The sequence below is a fragment of the Neolamprologus brichardi genome, chromosome 6 (assembly GCF_056152115.1).
Source record: "Neolamprologus brichardi isolate AB-2024 chromosome 6, ASM5615211v1, whole genome shotgun sequence".
Classification (NCBI taxonomy): Eukaryota; Metazoa; Chordata; class Actinopteri; order Cichliformes; family Cichlidae; genus Neolamprologus; species Neolamprologus brichardi.
The window spans coordinates 17,657,899-17,673,316 of record NC_142109.1 but is presented as its reverse complement, the minus strand read 5'-3'; the positions used below and the strand labels follow the sequence as shown (position 1 = coordinate 17,673,316).

Here is a 15,418-nt window from a genome sequence, read left to right as displayed (position 1 = left end):
AGTGTCTTTTAATGTAAACTTTAATGCTTATCTGTCAGCTTAGTATCTGAGTGCACTCCCTTCATCAATGCAGACCTTTTCTTTGTCAACTAGAAAGAGAAAAAACAGCAGATGCTTAAGATTTTATGATGGAGAGTTCAAATGTTGTGTCCACTAGGTGGCAGCACATCAACCACCATGACAAGATGAATGCGTTTGTAAACTGAAGCTTGTTCACAGGTTCAGCAGACAAAAAGACAACATTTACATCACACACATCCCAAACCATTCATGGCTCTCCAGTAACTTCATTCCACAAACTCATGGTATCAAAGAAAGACATAACTGTGGGGGGTAAAAAAAAACAATTTAATGTAAAATACACAACAAAATAAAAATACTATTAAAGCTTCGGATCAGATTCGTACTGATGAGTTCCAGGAATCTAAATCTGAGGTCTGTGCTTCCTCTTTGAGCTGCTTATCCAACATCTTTTTAATTTCCTTTGATGATCCTGTTCTAGATGTAGGAAGCAGGCCCGTGTTAAATGGTAACAGTCACAATTTATCAAGCAAGCCTGGAATCTCTTTATTGTGGGTAAAGTAAGTTAATGTACTTCATCTTTCATAAGTTGAGATAATCTACACGGAAGCTAATAAAAAGCCAGAAACTGTGGTGTCATTTGTTTTCACTTAGTTAGGCTGCTGTAACGCGAGTGCAGGAAATAACATTATAATCTGTGCGGCCTACCCAGCAGACTGTTTGGGGTAAACATACATCCAAGTACAGCTGTTTTTATGTTTCATCATAATGCCACATCAGAAATCAAGACTCATCAAATAAGGCAACATTCTCCAGTCTGTTGTCCAGTTTCGGTGAGCCCAACAAAGTGACAAATGAGTGTATATAACTCAAAGTCGGTCAAGTTTCGTACATCAGATTAGCCTGACAACCAAATGCATCAGAGTCAAATAGTCAGAGTTAAATATCTCTGAGCAATTCAAAATAAGTATTCCCTGGGTAACAAACTAACTGTGTGCCTATTAAAGTCCCAATTACTGTGTTGTTCCAGTAAATGTTTCAAAACAATGTATAAAGACGAGACACAGGCTCAGCTATATGTTTAAAGCATTAAAAAGCTCATTATCGCCACGAGATGCATCCTACCTGGTGTTTACATAATAGTTTGGTTTACTTCACAAGAAATAAAAAAGAAATCTTAAAGAAAATAATGAATCAATTAAGACAGTCAGCCAAGCAAAGCATATTTTTAACCCCCAGCGCGTGAGACGGTGAAGTGAAAGCTCGAGGACATCCGAGCCTTAGCTCTGCCGACTCACATTCTGCATACGCCTCCAAGGGCAAATCACGCAGGAGAACTCAGATTTTCAGAATAACAAAACATTATTTGACACCAACGTTCGTAATTAAGATCGGGTAAATGGAAATAAAGGCCACAAAGGAGCAACCGAACTGTGCCCAAATTGCCACAGAAAATTCAATGTGAAAAATAATTCACGACGCAGGATGCTGGTCCACAGAGATACGGGAGGATAATCCCCTCAGTTTTTCACTAACAGTTTCTTTAAAAAGAACAGTGGGGAACAGCAAAGTAAGTAACCACATGTTTATGTGCCGAATACGTGCACCGTTTTAGCTCTGCGTCACCGGCTGACTGTGACTGATAGGGTTAGCGAGCTACCGCAGCTGCTGCTGACAGCCTTTAAACGCTGTTCACGAGACAAACTGTGTTTGTAATGTGAGGCAACATGAACAAGCAGAACTCATCTTTAAAAAGCCCCATAAGGCGTGGACAAAGAAATGAGAACGCCTCCCCGTACACATACTATTAAGAAATCTAATGCAGCTACACTACTACTCAAAATGTTATGGTTTGTCTACTGGGAGTGACCAGGATTAGTACATCGAGCGGCAAGGCTGAGATAGTTTGGACATGTGCAGAGGAGGGATTGTGTATGTACTGGATGAAGGGTATAAAAAGGGGAAGACCACAGAGAAGATTCACAGAGTGAAGGGTTGGTGTGACAGAGGAGCGTGAAACAGAGATAAAGGAAGATGTTCCACTGCGGTGACCTCTAAAAGAAGGAGTCAAAAGAAGATAAAGATATATATTAATAATATTTTTCATATCCTTTTTTTTTTTTTTTTTTTAAGAGTTAGGAAATGTCCTCCAGTGCACATTTGTGCAATATCTCTAAAGTTAGAAACATCCTGTTTCTACAGTAGACAGGCCTTAGAGCTGAATGCTCTGCCTCCCAGTTTATTTTGGAAAGTCACAAAGCCAGAGTTTATGTGTGACAAAAGCCAATAGTGGAGGCTATTATAGTACAGGCAGTTCGATAAGAATCAATCAGTGCAACCTAACTGACCCCATTAGAACAAACTGGTTATTTTCCATGATGACTGCATGACTAGACTGGAAAATTAACCACAAGTTAGCCTGCAGTCTGAGAGTGAAGCACTCTGTTTATTGGAATAATATGGTACTCTGAGGTCTTTGAGATATGATGGGGTCTGATTATTCAATATCGTGTATGTGAGGAGAATTTTTTTAGTTTTGGATTTAACAGGGAGCCGATGAACAGAAGCTAATCAGGGGGGAAAAAATTATGGTCTATCTTTCTAGCCCCCGTCAGAGCTGGAGAAAACTTCAAAAAGTAAATCTGGGTAAATGTGCACGGGTTATACAACCATCCACCATTGGTGGCTGGTCCAAACAACTTACAGTGCATTTGATACCAGGTTCATCTTTTGGTCATAATTCCGTCTGTGTCAAAATAATGTCCCAGTTTAGTCAAACAGTCATTGAAAAATAATCATTTGATTCTAATGGGGTCCATTAGGGTCAGCTGATTGATTTTCTAATGGAAGTGCACTGATCATTTCATCATTATGCCAGTCCCCTACAGGCTCTTCTGACACATGAACTCTGGAAAATGCTGGGAAAGGACATCACGCTGATTTTTTACTTGAGAGCTAGCAGAGTAGAAATTATTTAGTCCCGTCACTCTGACTGATAGGAGCAACATATCCAAACTGGCCTGGACAGTAAGACAGTCCATCACAGGGGTAACAAAGCAAGAGCACACTCTCACATCCACACCTACGGCACACCTACCTCATTAATCAGCCTAACAAGCATGCAGTGCTAACCGGTGCGTCGGCATGCTGTTGTTGTTATTTTAATAGATGCATTAGAAATTAAATGAAACTTGTAGTCAGGAAGGCAGAATCAACTTCTTTATTTTTGCCCAAAATGTTTCTTTCCACCATGGGACCCACATGACGACTTGACAGCTCTCCAAAAAATTCGGTACCACCGTGGTGGCAAGTTAAGGCAGAGGCAGACAGAAGAATGAGAGCACTCCTGTGAGTGAGAGGGGGAAAATTGCTGAAAATGACAGGGATAGATGGAAGAGAGGGAGCCAACGTTAAAAACAGGGAACAAAAATAAGTTATGACACACAGATGTGCCAAAAAAAAGGAGTCACAATTAGAAGAGAGGAGCTAAATATATGCCTGCTGCAGCGGAGCCTCATGATCTTTTTACTTCGTTGTGGAAGAACAGAGAGATAACAAAACTGTAAAGCACGGCAGTGTGCTTGGTCAGCATGAAGGATTTGACATGTTTGCACTTTTTCTGCCCTTACATAGCTTTTTTTTTCCAACAGACTTTTCTTTTTCATGTTTTAGATTGTGCATAAAGATCAGGGTAAAAGACTCAGGGCTCTTTTGAAAGATGTCGAATAATTTAGTCTTTAAAATGCTAATTTGTCCTTTAAATGGAAGACAAATTAGTCCTAAGATAATTCTGACCTTGTGTCACTTGATTGGCTTCTAAAAGCTTAACAAGAGAGAGAGAGAGAGTGACTGGACTCCTTATACAGTCATCTCTTCTCTTTTGGCCTGGTTCCCTGTGGCTTTGATAGATAAATATATGCACACAGAAATGAAGAATGGTTACTTTTTTTAACCTTTATGTCATATTAGTTATAATGTTATTATTTAATAGTAAAAATGTGTAGCCTATACAGGGAAATAAAACAGTGGTTAGCATGGACGTTCACACATAAATGTCTCATCAGTATGAATTCCAAATCCAAAAAAGGAAAGTCATTGAGAAAAACTGAGAATGTTTAGACACATTTCTTTTCTGGTTAAAGTTTCTGTCACACAGGCCTCGAGACTGTTCAGACCACCTGGCAGCTGCTGGTCACCGGAGGAAAAACGCATATTTCACAACCGATCGGCACGTGGTTTCTGTGAAATCAGTTACTAAAGCACCAATGACTCCCTGGCAACCTGAGGTTGCTCCAGAAAAATGGGTACTCCATGATCAGTTGGCAAATTGCTGCTTGAAGATGTTGGCAGTTGCGGGGTGAAACTGCTCCCAAATAGGTCTATTGTGCTGTACCAAAAAACTCCTTGAAATTGCTTTTGGTTGCTAGCAGGTTGTCACAGTTGCCCACAGTCACCTGCTGCTCTCTGAGCGATAGAAAAAGATGAAGTTCAGCTTCAAAATAAAAGGTGAACCTTTTAAAAAGTGTGGATGATGCAACTTTTACCTTGAAGGTGAACATTGCCCATTTCTGGTTCACGTCACTCCTTTTCTAATTTTACTACCACAGGTAGCAAGTATTTACACTGGCAATCACCCAAAATAATAAAGAGGCTTTTTGTGCAGCTCCCTGCTGGAAACAGAGAGACCTGTGGTTACCAGAAGGTTGCTGACCAGTTTTCAGGCCTGCATGACCATACCAGTATGCTTCAGCTGTGGCTGGACTTTACCCTGCCTCTCACCCTGTGGTGACTGGGATAGGCTCCAGCCCCACCGTGACCCTGAATCAGATAAGCGGAATAGGATGGATGGATAATCGACTGCTGCATATTTTATTTAATATCAAACATACTGTGTGTCAATATAGACCTAAACATGCCGATAGATATGTTCAAGAAAGAATTTTGGGTTTTCTTCCAGTTTCATTAAACGCAACAAGAACTTCATTTAATTAAAATTAAAATTAGAATCACGAGTGCCAAATAATCATCAATAGTGCACTGCAGAGCGGCCACTTACACCTACCAGTAATGTTAATAAACATTTTGTATCTGATCAGTTCTCTCTCTCTCTTACACACACACACACACACACGCACACACACACACACACACACACACACACACACACACACCTATACGGGTTTCTATGTATTGCAAGGACACTTTTTCCAAACCAGCCCAGGTGGTGGACTATGGGGACACCACTTTCCGCTTGCCCCTGAGAGATGCTGAATACGTCAAAAAATCTGTTTTGAGCCACAGAGCACAGATCTCACTTCAAAGTTCCTATACACGCAACACAACTAGAGATATAAGAACCTGTTTTTTTGCAACCTTATCAGGACATAGATAATTAGGTGAGAAGCCCCGCCTATGAAAATATTAGACATTTTAACACCCAACAGGATTTGTAAGGACACTGGCTATACAACACACATACCTGTCACCAAAGTATATTATAGGGCCAAAAATGAATAAGTGGGACATGGCTAAACTCAAACACTACTATTGCATATTAAAATTAATAGTTAACAAAACGTGGTCTTATGACAAAAATCGAACATCACAAAACACAAAGACCTGAATTTGAGAACTAGCTCAATGCAATTTGCAAAGACAAACCTTATTCTTAGATTTGTATTGGAGCCATCACATATTTATAATGTGAATTCCCTATAGTCTTTATGAAATGTCTAATGCTCAAGTCAAAGCAATACAGGGATAAGAGTTCCAAAGGTAACTTTTTAACCATGAATTTACAGGTCTTCTCTGTTAAAGGCTAGCAATTAAAGGTTAGATTTCCTAGTTGGTATATTATGCATTTACATTAAGCACATATCTTCCTTAATTTGAGTTATACAACTGCTGATGAGAATTTGCTTTTAGGAACTTTTCCCCTCAGTATAAGAAAGCCTCACTGAAAGACAAATATTCAGTTCCAAAAGAAAAGGTTCCAGGGTTGTGTATCTTCAGAGTTCTTGAATTGGTAATAAGATACATGCTCAAGCACAGAAAAGGTGCTTTTCACATATCATGTTCCCTTTAAGTACGGTCTTTAGAGACAAAAAAAAATTATATATATATATAAATAATAGCCAATCTGATGGTGAATACTCAAGTTTATTTCAACAAGAACACGTGCTTTTTGCAAACATGACATATATGTCAAACATCTGTGTATATATTTTTGTAACTTGATTAATCGTTTAGCGGCTGTTCCTTTTTTTTAGAGTTATGCCGCGGTTCCTGACGAAGTCTCTCACATTTTGAACAGAGCGACTGTCTAATACAGGACGTTCAGCATTTTTACACTGTTTGATTTCTGTCACAGTGGCTAGTTTCCCATTTGCAATGTGCCCACGGAAATGTCTCATGACTGCTGCAATCTCTTTGGGAGACCATGGACATTTTTGTCTCCTTCGAGGATTTTCCCCTTCTGCGCCATTTCCAGGGAATGCTACAAGGGGGAGAGAAAATAAGATCAGCTTACTTTTGATTTGTTAATTATTAAGTTATTATAAAGTTACTCTTCAAGAACAATATGGATGTAAACATCAAATCCATTTCATGGTACACATATCAAAAAGAAGTCCAGGCATTAACCACAGCATTTTTTCACTTGGTTTAAATAGCTGTGGGGCTTTAGATTTACACGGGGGTTTGGCTTTTTGCCATGTTAGATAAATACAGTGTCTTAAAAGCTATATTCTGATTAGAAGATCTAGCTCGTTCTTTCCCGCAAAAACATTAACTCAAAGAAAACTATTAAAGATAGAACTTCTAACTATGTGAATGCCACGGGACACCCAATTACAAAGTGACATTAGTTCCCATCCAGTTTCATCATGTCCTCCTTTATTGTCCTCTACTTCCAATCATGCAGAATCCAGGTTCAACCCATTACTTCAGCTTTGTCCTCTGATCTTTTCACTTAGTTTGTCAAGCAAATTATTCCTCATTTCCACCACTCTTATTCTCATGTGATTTTGTACTGTAACAGTAGCCCAGTTCAGACCTGGCATTATGACAAGTTCTGGGTGATCAGATACAACCAGCATTAATGAAAACTCTAAAGATATCCAGGATACTTTGAGGACTCATTCAAGATCCAGTGATGTAAGGCACACATTTGTTTCCATTCCTCTGAAAGTCAAAACAATCTGTTCCGAAGACAATGTAGGACAGTCTACTCTGATGTCATACTCAGCAAAACAAGATGACTCACATGAAACCTCTTTCTCATTTGATAAAAACCGTGAAACATGGGAGATTAAAAAACATTTGAGTCAGAAATAACTCGTGCAAAAAAATATTAGTTTAAAGATGTACACATTTACAGAATCACCAACACTGACAATAAACTCTCATATTGTCTCTTAAAATAAAAATAAAAAGATTTCAATCAAAAGGTGATCTAACATGCCAATGTAGTTTTCATATATGGTTTAAAAAGCAAGATAAGCAGTTTCCCATCTTTGTTTTCGAATAGTTATGAACATTTGAACTGTTAATCAGGCTTTTGAAGATGATTAATGGTAAGTATTAATATGCAATATTAGTATTTAAGCTGAGTTTACTGGAGCTTTAAGTGAGCCAACTTTCAAGTCGATGTGTACTGTAAACCTATGCAGACAGATCAGTATTTAAGGCTTTACTCTCACCATCCACTGGAGCACAACTTGGGCGTCATCAAGATATTACAAAATAGAGCAAAGACACAGCGGCCAGGGAAGCACAAGAACATGACATCAAGAAGGCCCCGAGTAAATGAGGTTATCCCAGCTGGACTTTTGTCAAACCTGGGAAGGCACCTAAAGAACGCTCCAGCCAATCCAGGAGCGAAGAAGGACAAGAACAGCTGATACGGATTTTCTTAAAAGATAACGTCTCTGTGGCTTTCAAATCCCAAAACTGAAATAAGAACCAAAATAAGAAAAGTATTCTAATGTTGAACCTGAGAAGAAAATTCCTCATGCCAACTTTAAGGTCATACTGGATATTAGTCATGAACTATGCAATGTTTGTAAAATTCTGGCATGTCATATTGACCAAACTTTCATATCAGATCTTTTCAAACACTGTTACAGAGATAACCATTTGCTAGTCTGTTGTTCAAAGAATCTGTTCAAAGGTGTCTTGATATTTTAAAATATTTTATTCTTGTGGTACCTCGTGATGTGCCTTCTCCAGCCGAGTCCACATCTGTAAATAGAAAAGTAAAACAAAAATATCACAAACAACATGAGTGGCTTGGTAATCATGGAAGAGCCATCAATATGCAGGGTGGTGGATAGTTATACCGTTTGAGGTGTTTGGAGGTTCCTCTACAGGTGGCATAGTACTCCTCCCTATAGTACAAGGAGTATTTTAGCTCAATATAGCAGTCACATTTTCTGTTCCTGTTTAGACTTTCCTTTAACACGAAAATAATTTTCACTAACAAGGAGAGAGGCACCCATAAATACAAGTAATCCTCAGGTCCATAGCTCAGTCCTAAAATGACTGAAGAAGTTTAAAGTTACATTGACCATTTCTTCAGCTGGCATATCAGTGAATTGTCATGATATATCTGCAGTACCAGTTAAAACTTTGGACACACCTGTTTATTCATTCTGAATTTGAATAAGCATTGTGTCTTTTCAAAGTAATCTTAACTGCATTTCCCAAAACTAGAAAGCATTTTACTAGAAATAAAACATAAAAGCCATCTACAAAGATGAAAGACATCAAAAATCCCGTCAAACACTGTTACAGAGATAACCATTTGCTAGTCTGTTGTTCAAAGATGTCTTGATATTTTAAAATATTTTATTCTTGTGGTACCTTGTGATGTGCCTTCTCCAGCCGAGTCCACATCTATAAATAGATAAGTAAAACAAAAATATCACAAACAACACGAGTGGCTTGGTAATTATGGAAGAGCCATCAATATGTAGGGTGATGGATAGTTATACCGTTTGAGGTGTTTGGAGGTTCCTCTACAGGTGGCATAGTACTCCTCCCTGTAGTACAATGAGTATTTTAGCTTAATATAGCAGTCACATTTTCTGTTCCTGTTTAGACTTTCCTTTAACACGACAATGATTTTCACTAACAAGGAGAGAGGCACCCATAAATACAAGTAATCCTCAGGTCCATAGCTCAGTCCTAAAATGACTGAGGAAGTTTAAAGTTACATTGACCATTTGTTCAGCTGGCATATCAGTGAATTGTCATGATATATCTGCAGTACCAGTTAAAACTTTGGACACACCTATTTTACTAGAAATAAAACATAAAAGCCATCCACACAGATGAAAGACATCAAAAAGCTTGTCAAACACTGTTACAGAGATAACCATTTGCTAGTCTGTTGTTCAAAGATGTCTTGATATTTTAAAATATTTTATTCTTGTGGTACCTTGTGATGTGCCTTCTCCAGCCGAGTCCACATCTGTAAATAGAAAAGTAAAACAAAAATATCACAAACAATATGAGTGGCTTGGTAATCATGGAAGAGCCATCAATATGTAGGGTGATGGATAGTTATACCGTTTGAGGTGTTTGAAGGTTCCTCTACAGGTGGCATAGTACTCCTCCCTATAGTACAAGGAGTATTTTAGCTCAATATAGCAGTCACATTTTCTGTTCCTGTTTAGACTTTCCTTTAACAAGACAATGATTTTCACTAACAAGGAGAGAGGCATCCATAAATACAAGTAATCCTCAGGTCCATAGCTCAGTCCTAAAATGACTGAGGTCGCCAGTCTCCCACAGGACTAACACAGAGAAAAACAACTATATGCAATCACATTCACATCAATGGGCAATTTAGAGTGACCAATTAACCTAACCCCAGTTTCTTTGGACTGTGCGAGGAAGCTGAAGTATGCCGAGAGAACCCACGCAAACATGGAGAAAACAACTCCATGTTTGCGGACCCTGGACCGATGAACTCAGGACCGTCTTGCTGTGAGGCAACAGTGCTAACCACTATGCTAACGTCCCGCCTTATCGACTGGGCAGCCAAGTCCAATAAGTGCACTTGCTGGGGTTAGGATAAGCGGAAGAGATGTTCTCGGCATACCTTGTAAAAATGTAAACACAATACTCCAACAGTCCAGTTATAAGACAATCATCATCAGTGGGCACACTGTAGGAAGTGGGTAATACTGTCAGAGGTCCCTGGAGGTACCTCAACAAATTGCCTAGTTCCCTTTTCTGTAGTTGAATAGTGTAGCTCAATATTAATGCTCTGTTGCGTTGTGGTTGATTCATTTACACACATCTCTGGCTAGATATCTGTAGCATCACAACACAAAACTATCAATGTAAGTACTATTACATTTTTTGTACTGATCTGGTTAGACCTTTCTTTAGTGACATTATTTGACAGACATCAATCTTTATGACTATGTCAAGAATAGCTTAAGCAGTGTATTAACCTCAGCCCAAAACAAATTAAGACATTTTCAATACTTAAGACTTACAGTGCACATATAATCCTTACTACTACCTTTTAAATAACTGTGTATACCTGAAACATCTCACAATATTGCATTCAACTGAATACTACATAAATATGAGTTGTTTGTTGGTGCATTTACCCATTTTTGTTTGTGCTGGTGGGTATTCTTTGTCAGCCTCGCCATCTTCACTCTCACCAGAGTCTGTCAAGTCTAGGTTATCTGACAAAAAAATATGTTAAGCAGCATCTTGATGCATTCTCAATCATCCAGGTAAGTAAATCTCCAAGAGTTGATTCTGTTCATCTGGACGTAGCGTTTTGTGGGAAAAACGTTTCGTCACTCATCCAAGTGACTTCTTCAGTCTCAGCTTACTGCAGGTTTCCCCAATCTTATAAACAGTACATTTGCATAATGACTGAAACCAGCCCACTGAAGGAACAATGGGCTGGGAGGTCAGTTCCTTAATCTTAATTATGCAAATTCTCATGACCATTGATCAACAACCACTGACCAAAACCCACTGATCAAAGACCACTGATCAATAGCCATGAGTACCATACACAGAGAGTTGGGGAATGGCTGCAATCACAGCACTGTAAGATGGCCTTAGGCCCCCTCCTTGATTATGAATCGAGGCATTCTGAATGCATCAAGACGTTTTAACCCACTTTGGCAAGGACGGCCTGAAGCTTGTACGTCAGTATGAGCAAACAGCACGTAAGATGGTGGATTACAGGAACCACCTGAGATTCAGCCTCAGATGCAGACAAAACCGGATTACTCCTAAAAGTCTGCAAATGAGCTCTTCGTTAAAGGCTTCCGGGCAACAAAAATCCTCCAGAAGGCACAGCATCAGTTGCTTAATGAACGGGTGAGGCAAACAAATTTTACCATGGACATGCTAAAATCTCAAGAGGAGCGGATCCAACAGAGACTGACAATGCTTCTAGATGAGAATACTCTTAAAAAGGTGTTTGACTTTACTGAGAAGGCTCGTCTAGCACAGCACAAGAAGTCTAAGACCAGGCAACAAAGGAAGTTTGACTTACTTGTTGTACGTCGGAAACCACGGCAAAATACGGAGAGTGTCCTCAGTGACCAGAAGAGACAAGGATGCGACACAGAGGATGTGGACAAGTGGGTGAAGAATTTGTCTGACAGACAGCTCACCGAAACAGAGAAAAACATCCTTGCTCAAGGGCTGAATTTTGCTGTCACACCGGGACAAATCCCGCTAGTGGAGCTGATCACAGCCACAGAAACAGCAATTCGTAACAACAATATTGCAGAAATGGAAGCATAGCAACTACAGACGAAAGTTTTGGCCTGTCTCAGCAATGCAAAGCCCCCAGCATCCAAAATCACCATGGAGAGGAAGGTGCTCCACCTGGAGACTCTGTTGTCCTGCTGGGAGACTTCAATGCTCACGTGGGTAACGACAGCAAGACTTGGAGGGGCGTGATTGGGAGGAACGGCCTCCCTGATCTGAACCCGAGCGGTGTTTTGTTATTGGACTTCTGTGCAAATCACAGTTTGGCCATAACAAACACCTTGTTCGAACATAAGAGTGTCCACAAGTGCACGTGGCACCAGGACGCTCTAGGCCGCAGATCGATGATTGATTTTGTAATCGTATCACCAGACCTGCGAACATATGTTCTGGACACTCAGGTAAAGAGAGGGGCTGAGCTGTCAACTGATCACCACCTGGTGGTGAGTTGGATCAGGTGGCAGGAGAGGACGCTGGACAGAACCGGTGCACCTAAACGCTAGGGGTGCAACGATACTCGTATCGATATTGAACCGTTTGATACAGTGCTTTCGGTTCGGTACGCATATGTATCGAACAATACAACATTTTTAATTTATTTTATCAACTTCCCTTCTGACGATGCTGTCTGTGTTGAGCGCTCAGTGGATCTGCGCTCGACAGTGCAGCCTAGGCGGAGTAGTCGAACACAGATTCACTGAGCGCAGGGCAAGCTAGCGAGACAGAAGCTAAGCTCGTTGCAACATGGCAAATTGAACCTCCCCCACCCTCATTCAGATCTGGCGTTTGGAACTATTTTGGTTTTCATGTGAAGTATGACCCTGAAGGTAAGCGCGTCATGGATTAAAGTAAAACAGTATGTTGGATGTGCCAGCAATGCTCAATTACATGGGTGGGAACTAGTGTGTTAGCGCAGTTAGCTCGTTGTGTTGGCCGTCCAGCCCCACGCACAAGGCAATCCGCAGTAGCTCGTTAACGGAGGTGTTGTGTCGTTAACCTCATTTCAGATTAACGCTGACAGCACTAGTGGGAACACAACGAATATGACTGCACATTTACTCCGACATCATCCTAGTGCAAAGACAAGTGGAAGCAGACAAAAACAACAAGCACGCATGCTACAAACTTTACCCGAGTCATTTAGACAGCCGTTAGCACATGATTCTCCTTATGGGGACCTGATATATTTAATATGGTGCTGAGAATATAGCCCAGAAGAAGCGTATAGTATAGCTTTTATTTTGGAAAGAGCCATTTCTCTGTAATAAACTCTCTTTTCCAAAGATGAGTGATTCCTCAATCAGATACAGGGCTCGCAAAATATATGTCAATGCTTTTGCATTCTTTAGGAAATGTAGCTGGGTAATTATGTCATTGGCATCGGTGAGCCACTGTCAATATGTGACATATTGAAATTGCGTTTGAATTTGCGCTTGTTTTTTGCTTTCACTTTGCAATCGTGCGAACTGCGTATAGAGAGCGACAGCACTGATTGGTGAGTGATGATAATTTGCGCACCAATTCCTCTGACATCTTATCAATCGTTAGCTTACTATGCAAACATGACAAGTGAAATCTCCCGCAGCAAGCTTAAACATGTGAGAGGTTGATCGCGCAGAGAATCGCTGAGCGTTATGTGAGTGCATGTGTAAAAGCAGCAGGATATATATTTTAGTTCTGCTGAGCCAAATAAGACAGGTCAGCGTGAAGAAGTGACAGCCAAACAAAGCTTACCACAAAACGGAAAAGTTATGACAAATCAGACTATAAGGCAAAAAGAAAGTGCAGCTTTATGGTTTCATGGACAAAAGAATTTCTGTGGCTGCAATATGACGAGCTAAATAACCAGGGCTGCACATAAGTGGTCCGCAGGTGCGCATTCGCTGTCAAAATAAAAAACGCGCACAAGATAAGAAGTTGCAACGCGTGTTTGCGTACATAGGATTTTCTGGAGGAGGACAGACATTTGTTTAGAACTCTTAAAGATGTTGAAGAAGCAAAATCCTTTAAGCAATTACTTTGGTGTTCCTTCACCTCCAAAGAAATGGAGTCTGAACCACAAAAGAAGCGCGTATTCTCAGAAAAGTGGTTGCAGGAGGTGAGCTGGCTTCAAACAAATGATGAACGCACAGAGATGTGGTGCAGAATGTGCCGTGAAAATTTAATAAATGACAAATTAATAAAAAGGCATGAACATTTTTTTTGTATCGAAAAAATATCGAACCGTGACACCAAAGTATCGAACTGAACCGAACCGTGAATTTTGTGTATCGTTGCACCCCTACTAAACGCGTAGTGAGGGTGTGCTGGGAACGACTAGCAGAGGCCCCAGTCCGCAAGATCTTCAACGCACACCTCCGGCAGAGCTTCAACAGCATTCCGAGGGAGACTGGGGACATTGAGTCCGAATGGACCATGATCAGCGTCTCCATTGCCGAAGCTGCTGCATTGAGCTGCGGCCGCAAGGTGGTTGGTGCCTGCCGTGGTGGTAATCACCTAACCAAATGGTGCACACCAGAGGTGAAAGGAGCCACCAGGCTGAAGAAGGAGTCCTATCAGGCTTGGTTAGCCTGTGGGACTCCGGAGGCAGTCGACAGGTATCGACAGGCCAAGCGGAATGCGGCTCGGGCAGTGGCTGAAGCAAAAACTCGGGTGTGGGAGGAGTTCGGGGAGGCCATGGAAAAAGACTTTCGGACTGCCTCGAAGAGATTCTGGCAAATCGTCAGGCGTCTCAGGAGGGGAATGCGGTGCTCTACCTGCGCTGTGTATAGTGCTGGCAGAGCGCTGCTGACGTCGACTGAGAAAATTGTCAGGCGGTGGAAGGAATACTTCGAGGACATCCTTAATCCCACTGACACGTCTTCCGAGGAGGAAGCAGAGTCTGGGGATGAGGGGAATGACCTACCAATTTCCGGCGGCGAGGTCACTGAGGCAGTTAAACAACTCCTTGGTGGCAGAGCCCCTGGTGTTGATGTGGTCCGCCCCGAGTTCCTGAAGGCTCTGGACGTTGTAGGGCTGTCCTGGTTGACACGCCTCTACAATGTTGCGTGGAGATCAGGGGCAGTACCCCTGGACTGGCAGACCGGGGTGGTGGTCCCCATCTTTAAGAAGGGAGACCGGAGGGTGTGTTCCAACTACAGGGGGCTCACACTCCTCAGCCTCCCTAGGAAAGTCTATGCCAGGGTGCTGGAAAGGAGAGTTCGTCTGCTAGTCGAACCTCGGACACAGGAGGAACAATGCGGTTTTCGTCCTGGTCGCAGAACACTGGACCAGCTCTTTATCCTCTCAAGGATACTTGAGGGTGCATGGGAGTTTGCCCAACCAGTCTACATGTGTTTTGTGGACTTGGAGAAGGCATTCGACCGTGTCCCTCAGGGTGTCCTGTGGGAGGTGTTGCGGGAGTATGGTGTATCAGGCCGATTATTACGGGCCATTCGATCCCTATACAACCGTTGCCAGAGCTTGGTTCGCGTTGCCGGCAGTAAGTCGGACTCGTTCCCGGTGGGTGATGGGCTCCGCCAGGGCTGCCCTTTGTCACCGGTTTTGTTCATAATTCTTATGGACAGGATTTCTAGGCGCAGCCAAGAAGTGGAGGGCTTTCACTTTGGTGGCCTCAGAATCTCAAGTCTGCTTTTTGCGG

At 41.5% G+C, this 15,418-nt stretch overlaps 1 protein-coding gene across 1 annotated transcript in view; it reads right to left on the bottom strand.

Annotated features, from left to right (window-relative positions):
• Positions 1-15,418, bottom strand: part of doc2g (double C2-like domains, gamma) — a 70,710-nt gene that overhangs the window by 11,430 nt on the left and 43,862 nt on the right. The gene's annotated exons all lie outside the window — the stretch shown is intronic.